Below are 9,278 nucleotides of genomic sequence, written 5' to 3'. Positions count from 1 at the left end.
GACACTCTATCCACTGAACTAAACTGGCTAGGGCTATATGTGTTTCTTAATGCACTAGCTGACAGGGCCTAGCAACAGGCACACAGCGATGCACACAGCAAGCTTCTGGGCCTCCCCACGGTTGTAACGTGCCATGGAAACATCCGAGAAGGTTACTGCTGACGAGTCACATGTGCAGCACTTATTAGTCTGGCTTATTGCCTCCTTTCATAACCGAAGGAAATGCTAAATTTCAGCTCAAGGTTAGTAGGTCAGGTACAGGTCAATGATAATAAAGAAGTAATATTTTCCCTTCTCCAATTTCACAGCCCCCTGAATTCTCTCCAGGGACCTCTTGTTAAGAACCCCTGGCCATGCTTTCCCTGGTTGTTTTCACAGGAGGAGGGGTGGGTTATTTGCCTGATGACTTTGGGAAAAGAAGCACGGCTGGCTCAGCTCCGCTCTGCTCCGCTCTGCCTCTTGCTGGCTTCTTTCTTTTTCATGCAGCCTGTCTGCACAACGCATACCTTCCTGCTACTCTCTGTCCTGCAGAGTGGCCTGCTCCTATAAGGGGAACTGCAGTTTTAAATAGTGTCAGACACTAAGTGGGCAAATCTATCCCTCTTAGGGGTCACTGTTCACAGTCCTTTGTGGTGGTACTAAGTGGCCCAATCCAGTTTTTATCAGAAATAAAGCTGCCAGAGGTCTCCCAATGTCTGCCTCCTCTGTGGACCTCCCATTGGATCCCCAGGCAACTTGAGGGTGTGACTGAAGGGCATAGACTCTGGAGGCAGGCAGCTTGGGTACGTCCTACTTGGGACTTTGTGAAAGCAATGGGTTTCTTGGTTTCAGTTTTTCCATTTGTAAGATGGGATGATAATAGAACTTACCCCATACTGTTATATGAGAACGTAAGGAATTTATCCACATAAAGGTCTTAGAAAGATATTGAGAAGGGGGTGCATGCTTAATAAACGCTAGCTGTTAGAATTCTGCATGGGGTGTGGGGAAAGGTATGCTATTGATTGAGCCCCCAACCCTAGCAACTTTTTCCTGGAATCTAAAATATCTGTCCTGCATGGATTAAGTTAACTAGGTACCTACAGATCATATCTACCTGTGCTGGATAAATACGAAGTGTCGCACTAGGGCAGCCGTGGGCAAACTACGGCCCGCGGGCCGGATCCGGCCCGTTTGAAATGAATAAAACTAAAAAAAAAAAAGACCGTACCCTTTTATGTAATGATGTTTACTTTGAATTTATATTAGTTCACACAAACACTCCATCCATGCTTTTGTTCCGGCCCTCCGGTCCAGTTTAAGAACCCATTGTGGCCCTCGAGTCAAAAAGTTTGCCCACCCCTGCACTAGGGCCTATTTTGGGAGAGACATCATCCCAGAATGTACTGATTATTAAATTAGCGAGACGTAAGTCTGAACTCTATGAAATTGACAGTTTTGTAAGCCAAAAAATGAGTCCATATCAATAATTCCATGTGATTGAGCCTGATACATCCATCTGGTTGTTAAATAGCCATTGTCTCCCAGTCCCCAAAGGACCCCTCCCCCCAGAATTCCCTAGAGCTCTCCAACCAAAGGAATCCCCAAGATCTTCCTGTGGTGCTGAAACTGACATTCTTTCTATTTGGTGCCTTATAGTTATTCAGGGGAGGGCTTTTAAGAGTTTATTACTTGCTGAGGATCTGATGACATATGTTAGGTGTTGAGACCATATAAGACCCTCAACTCATGGTTTGGACTTCAATTTTCTTAAGCAATCACTTAAACAAACAAAGAATTCAAGGCCTCCAATGGTTTAATTTGGAACATCAGGCATCCGTGACATTGCTTATCTCCATGCTGTGCCCCTGTAAGTCAATGATCTCAGATCTCAAACATGTTAAGATTTAATGTCTAGTTCTCTTAGGAGAAGCAGAGTATGAGGACTGATTGAGCAGAGGCCCCTAAAAGGATTATCAGCAGGCACATGGCCCCATGCCCGCCAGCTGAGGACAGCCTCCTGAGCTGTGAAGTCCCCATGCCAGGGTTGATGGGGATAAACACTAGTTGAGCTCCTGTTATGAATCAAACACTTCTGAGAACTACTGTTTGATCATTCATAGGGCAAATATTTATGTGCTAGGCACTGGTAATAGAGTGATAAGCAAGACCCAGTTCCTAAACTACACTTAAAATCTAGATCTTTCTATTTATGAAGTAAAAATTTTAGTAAAGTTGTTTGCTACTCTCTCTTTTGTGAGATCATGTACACAAACACAAATACATACAGAATGAGAACTAGATATATTTGCTCCATTGTAAACGTCTCTCCTTCTCCAAATAGGGAATTGTAATCACCATTCTTCCACCTCAAGCTCTAACACGCTAGTATAAAATACAAGGGCCAGAGAAACAAACTGAAATAAAAAGGCCCAGGGTACATGTGCCTATTTTCCCTTGTGACTTAAGACCAATTGACTTCTCCCATGTCTCAGTGGACTTTGGTGTGCAAGACCCACGATAACACCAAACATTTGTCATCGGGCTGCAAAGGCTGCGCGTAGGCAAGCCAGGCCACCTGCTTGGAGAGGCCTGCTTCATTTACCAGCCAGCATGTGCAGATACGGAGAGGTCCAGACTGAACTCGGCAGTGAGCTCATGCTCAGATAAGCAAGGTCAGGCGTCCCTGGGGACACAGGCAATTACAGAAAAGGCAGCTCATTGCAGGCCCACAAATAGGCTGCCATTTGCTTCTTGCTTTCTTTGGGCTTGGGGCCAATGTTGCTCAGGGAGAATTATATTGTAATATTCAGCTACCAAAACAAAACAAAACAAAAGCCTGTGCTTATCTTATTGTGAGTATAATAAATAATCTTATTAATGGAAGCCATCTTGAGTTTTACAGATCCAGGGGCCTCATTTTTTCACTTTTTTAAAAAAATACATTTTTTTTATTGATTTTTTTTACAGAGAGGAAGAGAGAGGGCTAGAGAGTTAGAAACATCGATCAGCTTCCTCCTGCACACCTACTGGGGATGTGCCCACAACCAAGGTACATGCCCTTGACCGGAATCAAACCTGGGACCTTTCAGTCCGCAGGTTGACGCTCTATCCACTGAGCCAAACCAGTCAGGGCTCATTTTTCACTTTTAAAGCAAATAGTTTTTTTTTAATTGTCTAAAGTATTACATATGTCTCCTTTTTCCCCAGTTGACAACCCCCCCCCCCCAGCAATTCCCACCCTGGGCAAGCCCCCACCACAAGCAAATAGTTTTTTAAAAAGTGTTTGCTTTTTGTTATTTTAAAACCATTTTGTTTATATTTTTATATGTGTGGTCCACTGTTGCACATAAGTAAGCACAGTTTTTTTATCGAAAGTAATGTAACTGCTAATATTACCAGGTGACTACATTATATATATGAAGTGTTCTTTAGATCTTTATGCTCAAAGATACTTTTGATTGGAAGTTTCTCAGAGGCGCTAGTTATGAGGTTCATATTGGGATGAGGATATTTACAAAGACCTATGCATATTCATGTAGTAATTTCTAATGAGCAAAATGACTTTCCAATAACCACTCTAGCTCTGTGTCCAAGGAGCAATGTCCCTAATTGCCCTATGATAAACTATGAACAAAACCCACAGCTGGATAGCAGATAGTGGTACAATCTGTCAATAAAACCAATATTGTTATGCCTCACCAGCTCTGCTCACTTGTTAGAGTGCTGAAAGCAGAATTTTAATGGAGAATTATTTGAAAGACCAGCACGCTGGAACACATCTCGGCTTGTATGGTATGATGTGGTCAAATTTGTTATCCTTCAAAGCTAATCATAAAGGAGCAAGAGCGCATACAAAAATATTTAGGTAAAAAGTTTTCTCCTTTGAAGACTTATGTGTCTTAAAGGAGGACCCGGCCAGGATTATCGGGTCTCAGATCAAACATTTATTGTGCCTGTTTCTTATGCAGGGACACTGTGTACCAGAGCAGTGTGATTACCATTTAAATAGGCTAAACTTCACTTCAGGTTGGTAAACACTTTCATCACAGAAGTATTCTCTGTCTGCTTTATGATGTTTATTATTAAACATTTTGTTGTATTAAATTTGCTGAATTCCTAAATAATTGATTAGGTGATTTAAAAAATATTACTCTGATTTGTGTAGGTGGAAATTGCCATGATTTTGTATTCAAGGTGGGTAATTGAGCATATTGAAATTACTTTTCAGGAAGCCACGGAGTAATGAGATTAAGACCCAGACAGTGGGTGAGACTGGTAACTGTGGACGCTCACTGCCCTACAGGCTTTTTCTTTTTGTTAACCCTCACCCAAGGATTTTTCCATTGATTTTTAGAGAAGGTGGAAGGGAGGGGGATAGACAGGAAGAAACATCTATGTGAGAGATACATCAATTGCCTCCTGCACATACTCTGACCAGGACCAGGGACGAAGCCTGCAATCAAGGTATGTGCACTTGACCAGAATCCAGCCCAGGATACTCTATCCACTGAGCCAAACAGACTAAGGCCCTACATGATTTTTCAACGTCCTTCTGATAACAGCCCCTTGTTTTCCTTTTGCTGCTAACCCTGACCATTGCACATGAACTTGGTGAGGCTGGCAGTCACAGTGACCTGCACTCTCTTGACCACAAGAGCCAGGCACATGACTAAAGGTACCCCTTTGTCTTGGCTTCAGTGATTGGTTCAGAGATTGGCACATGGCCAAAAGTGAGCCACTCACTGACAGCATCCTCTAAAAATTTTCTGTCAGAGTTAATTTTTTTTTTTGGTCTGGAGTTGCTAAGCTGAAAGCCACCAGGGGACATCTTGGAGAAACACAGGTTGAAGAACAAAGTTGAACTAGGTTGAGAGAGAGATGAGAAATGGAGAGCTGGAGTGCTGAAGACATGCTTTAGGTCCTGACACCAGTTGTGTCTGAAACCAGTGATGATTCCAGACGTTCCGGAAATATGGGATTACCTTTTTTGCAAGGCTAGTTTGAGTTGAGTTTTCTACATTTAAAACTCAAAGAATCATGATAAATATCGAGGATTACCTGTTTGTTTAGGAAACATCCAAAGCAGATTTATCTTGATCAGAAAGCCTAAATATAATTACTACTTACAAATCCCACCCAAACAGGGGTCCCTCCAGTTAGGGTGGAAGACACAGTTTGGAAGATAGTCCTGCTAATTTGACAAAATATATTGTTATTAGAGACGCCTAAAAAGCCATTTTACACTCTTTCCACATGATTTCTTTTTCAGTTAAATATTGTACATTTATAGAGGGTGTCCTCTTTCTGAGATAATTCATTCCGTTTGTTGAGTTATATATCAAAGTGATATAGAAAGTAATAAAAGAACATTGCACAATAAAAGCAAAAGACAGCATATTGGGAGAGAGAGATAGAAACAACAATGATGAGAGAGAATCATTGATCGACTGCCTCCTGCATACCCCCTACTGAGGATCAAACCCTCAAACAAGGCATGTGTCCCTTGATCAGAATCGAACCCCAGACCCTTCAATCCATAGGTTGACGCTCTATCCACTGAGCCAAACCAGCTAGGGCAGCATCCTTCCTTTTCATTTGGTAGTTATAAATACTACCTCAGAATTGACCACGTCTCATCTCCATGGCTGTTCTAAGAATATATTACTACTGTGGAACCTTTCCCGAAGACCCTACATCCAGCTCTTTCTGATTTAATTTTCAAATTTTCTGATCCAACTGTCTGACCCTCTCCCTCTGTGTCTGATTAACATTCGCACCTTCATCTTGTCTTTATTTAGCCATCTCTTAGCCTTGATCTGATTTCCAAGTTCCACTGTCCTCACCTCCAAACTTGCCATGCCTTCTTCTGAGCTTTGTGTATTGAACACAGTCCTTTAGGTAAAAACTCCTCCTGGGCGGACCTACACTTTAGGACTCTTCCTTCCCACACACTGACATTGATAAGTCTTCTTGCCTCCCAACTCTGGTCTGTCATTTCTAGGATGTGACATTCGAGTCCTTAAGGGAGCCTTTCCCAATCAGGTCTCTGGAATCTAAAATTTCAGAGGTTCATTCCCTTGTCCGCTTTCCTCCTTTGATAAGATGCTGGTATCTCTGGGAGAAGTGATACAAGAAGCCTCATTGATAATGTTTTGCTTTGGCATTATGAATGACTCTACAATATTCACTCGCTCCCCCACAACCACTACCTGTTGCCCCCCCCTCCCTGGCAGCAACGGGCATTGGGGCAATGATCCGACTCTAGGGAGGGAGAGACCCTGAGTCTCAGTCAATTATGGCAATCTTCTTCCCCTACCAGCCATTGGTTCAGGAATTCAGACGAAGCAGTTTTCCATGTAGGGCAGCTCCATATGTAAATGGCATACGATGTGCAGTCAGACAGAGAGAAGGCCTTGATTCAGTGTCTGGGGAAGGCGTTTTTCTCTTCCTCCCTCCCCTGTCCCCATTCCCATGCCTCTCTGTGGCTATGAATGAAGAAGCATATTGGTTCGTGTGGCTCAAACCACAGAGAAAACAGCCTTAGGAGGCAGCTGACACTGTATTGAGCAGAGCAGGCAGATAGAAAGAACTTGAGTGTCTTGTGGCATTGTCCAGTCACTCCATTGTCCAACCCTTGTCAAGACCTCCAGATAAGTGAGTCCTACATTCTGTGTTCAAACTCTTAGATTTAAAAAACCTAATGCGACTAAGACGATGGGTTTATTTGTGTTCTTTTCTGCGGTCGGGTTTTGAGTCCAGGAGAATAAATAGAGCAAGGAAGGAGGTAAGAGGAAAATATTTCCCAGAAGGGGACAGACTCAGGTAGAATATAAAGAAAGGGAGTGAAAAACACCAGAAAATAAACCTTTTATACCGTGAAACATGCCAGAGGGTAAGCATTCTATCCAAGTAGCCTGGAGATAAGATTATTTTTTCCCATTAGTCAGGGATAAAGACTCCCCCCCCCCGCCCCGAAATTATCCTTGAAACCCTCTAAATTATGCTACACAGATGGAAAGACTTGTCCAGTATTTGCAGGCAAAGGTCATAAGGTTGGACCACAAGTCCAGCCCCTAATAATAAGAGCTAACATTAATATTTATAAACCACTTTCCACTTTACAAAGGGCTGCCATGACTTGATTTCATTTGAGCCTGAAAACAATTCTCTGGAGTAAATTTTTATCATTTATTTTGTATAGATGTGGTAGCTAAGACTCAAGGAGACAGACAGAATGTCACAGAACCATGTGGCTGGTGGCATGGAGTCCAGGACAGAACACTAGAGTTCTGACGTGGGCCTTTACTCCCTTGACCACCCACCAGTGCTTCTCCGTCATTCCACATGGCCTTGCTGGTCCCTGGCAGGCAGCTGCTACTGCTAAGTTCAGAATCAGTTTTCCTTGTTGGCATCTCTTTGGGAAGGCAGCCCCAGGGCCTTCCTTATCGGTTTGTGGTTGCCAGCCTTCTTCTACCATGAAAAGGGCTTTATTTCTTGGCATTTAATCGCCTTCCTTATCCAATCCCTCTTCTCCATTACTTCACTGGGCTTCCTGTTGGTTTTATGTTAGGAACATCCTGGGTTGACAACTGGAGTCACTTTCTGCATTTGATTCAAAGGAAACTCAATCGAGTGAATTCTATACAATGGTGAGCTTATTGGCTCATTACATCTTAAGGTAATTCCCAGGAAACATGGTGAAACCAGAGAAAAAGGTATCCTTAACCCTGAATAATATGAGCTGAGAGTGTATAAGCTCTTTGGTTTTTTAATAATACCTGTGAGATGATTGATATCTCACTATTAATATGGGAGAAAGTAAAAGGAATAAGAAACAAAAAGTGAAAAACTAGGAGAGAGGGAGAGAAATAAATGTGCAAACATTGGGAGTCAAAGAGTATGTACAGGCAACAGTTTAGTGCCCTTTACACTTTTTTCTCCCATTTTTGAATTAAATTAGGTATTGCTTAGTAAGCATAATTAGCCATCCCACTGAGCCTCTTTAGTACTACCTCAGTAACTGGTGTGATGAGATGACAGAGTTAGCACCTGGCAGAGTGGCAGTTATAGTCAATAGCCTACTGACACATAAACCAGGCAATTTGGCTCCCAAACACCTATTTGTTCATTTGTTAATCTCATGAACAGAATTCAGATAAATTATAAGTTAGTGTGGATCATGTCTATACTTATTTACTTTCCTTCTCCCAAAAAGCCCTTGCAAATAAAAATGGGAAGTAGAGGTTAGGAATTCAGAGATCAAATTATGTTTTAATCATTTTTCCCAGTGCACATTTACATTTATTGATGGCCCAAATCCCTTCCTCCCTGCTGTGGTGAGGCATGCAATTGTTTTATTCTGTCTTATAGATATTATGATTCAGCTAAAATGAAACTTGGATGAGGGTCAGGGGTCAGACATGTCAACCAGGACCAAGAGAACTTTCAATCATATTTGTCCTAGACCTTTGGCCCTTGTCTGTGGCTTACGATGTCTTTGCATCCCTTGATGTGGAGATCTGGGTGCTGGAGTGTCTACACTTAAGAAAATAATAGGATGAGTACATATATGCTTCAAACAATGTCTTTTATAACCAGGAGTCAGTCAATTTATTTAAAGCACTGATGAATAAGAGGGAACATTTGACTCATCCTTATCTTTACTGTTAGGATGATGATAATACTTGGAACTAGGAACATTAAAATAAACCATGCGATAGTGGATCCATCTGATTAGCTTCATTAGTAGAACAGTGAGATTTATTGGCACTAATTAAATGTTTGATTTGGCACAAATCTTATTTGTTAATATGCAGAAGGTAATATAAGGAAATACTTTAAAAATAGCAGATGAGAGTGTTATAGGGTAGATCACTGGGGGAAAACGTTAGCAAAGCTTATTCTTAAAACATTAAGTTGTCACACGGTACGTTTGTGCAAGAAAATGCATTCAAGAGAGCAGACACCATGGCATGCACACCCTACGTGGTGTTTCTCCATGTTGTTAGAGGGGAACTTGGTAACTAGAGCGAAGTCATAAATTATGCAATCATTCTGGAATTTACATTCACTTAAAGAAAGATTTTCAATGTTCTGGCTGGCTTTTACTTTTTTTTTGGCCCCCCCGATTCCTACCTCATTGCCTTGGTGTGTGTTTACATAGCATTGTTCACTATGCAGGGTGTTCTCCCCCCCCCCCCCCGCCGCCCCCACACACACACACTTGTTAGTTTCCTATGCAATGCAAAGTGAAGCTTAGATGAGGCATGAAGGCGGGATAATATTAGCGAGTCACA

The sequence above is a fragment of the Myotis lucifugus genome, unplaced genomic scaffold, assembly GCF_000147115.1.
Source record: "Myotis lucifugus unplaced genomic scaffold, Myoluc2.0 scaffold_3, whole genome shotgun sequence".
Lineage (NCBI taxonomy): Eukaryota > Metazoa > Chordata > Mammalia > Chiroptera > Vespertilionidae > Myotis > Myotis lucifugus.
The sequence above is the reverse complement of the archived record's forward strand: the minus strand, read 5'-3'. Positions refer to the sequence as shown.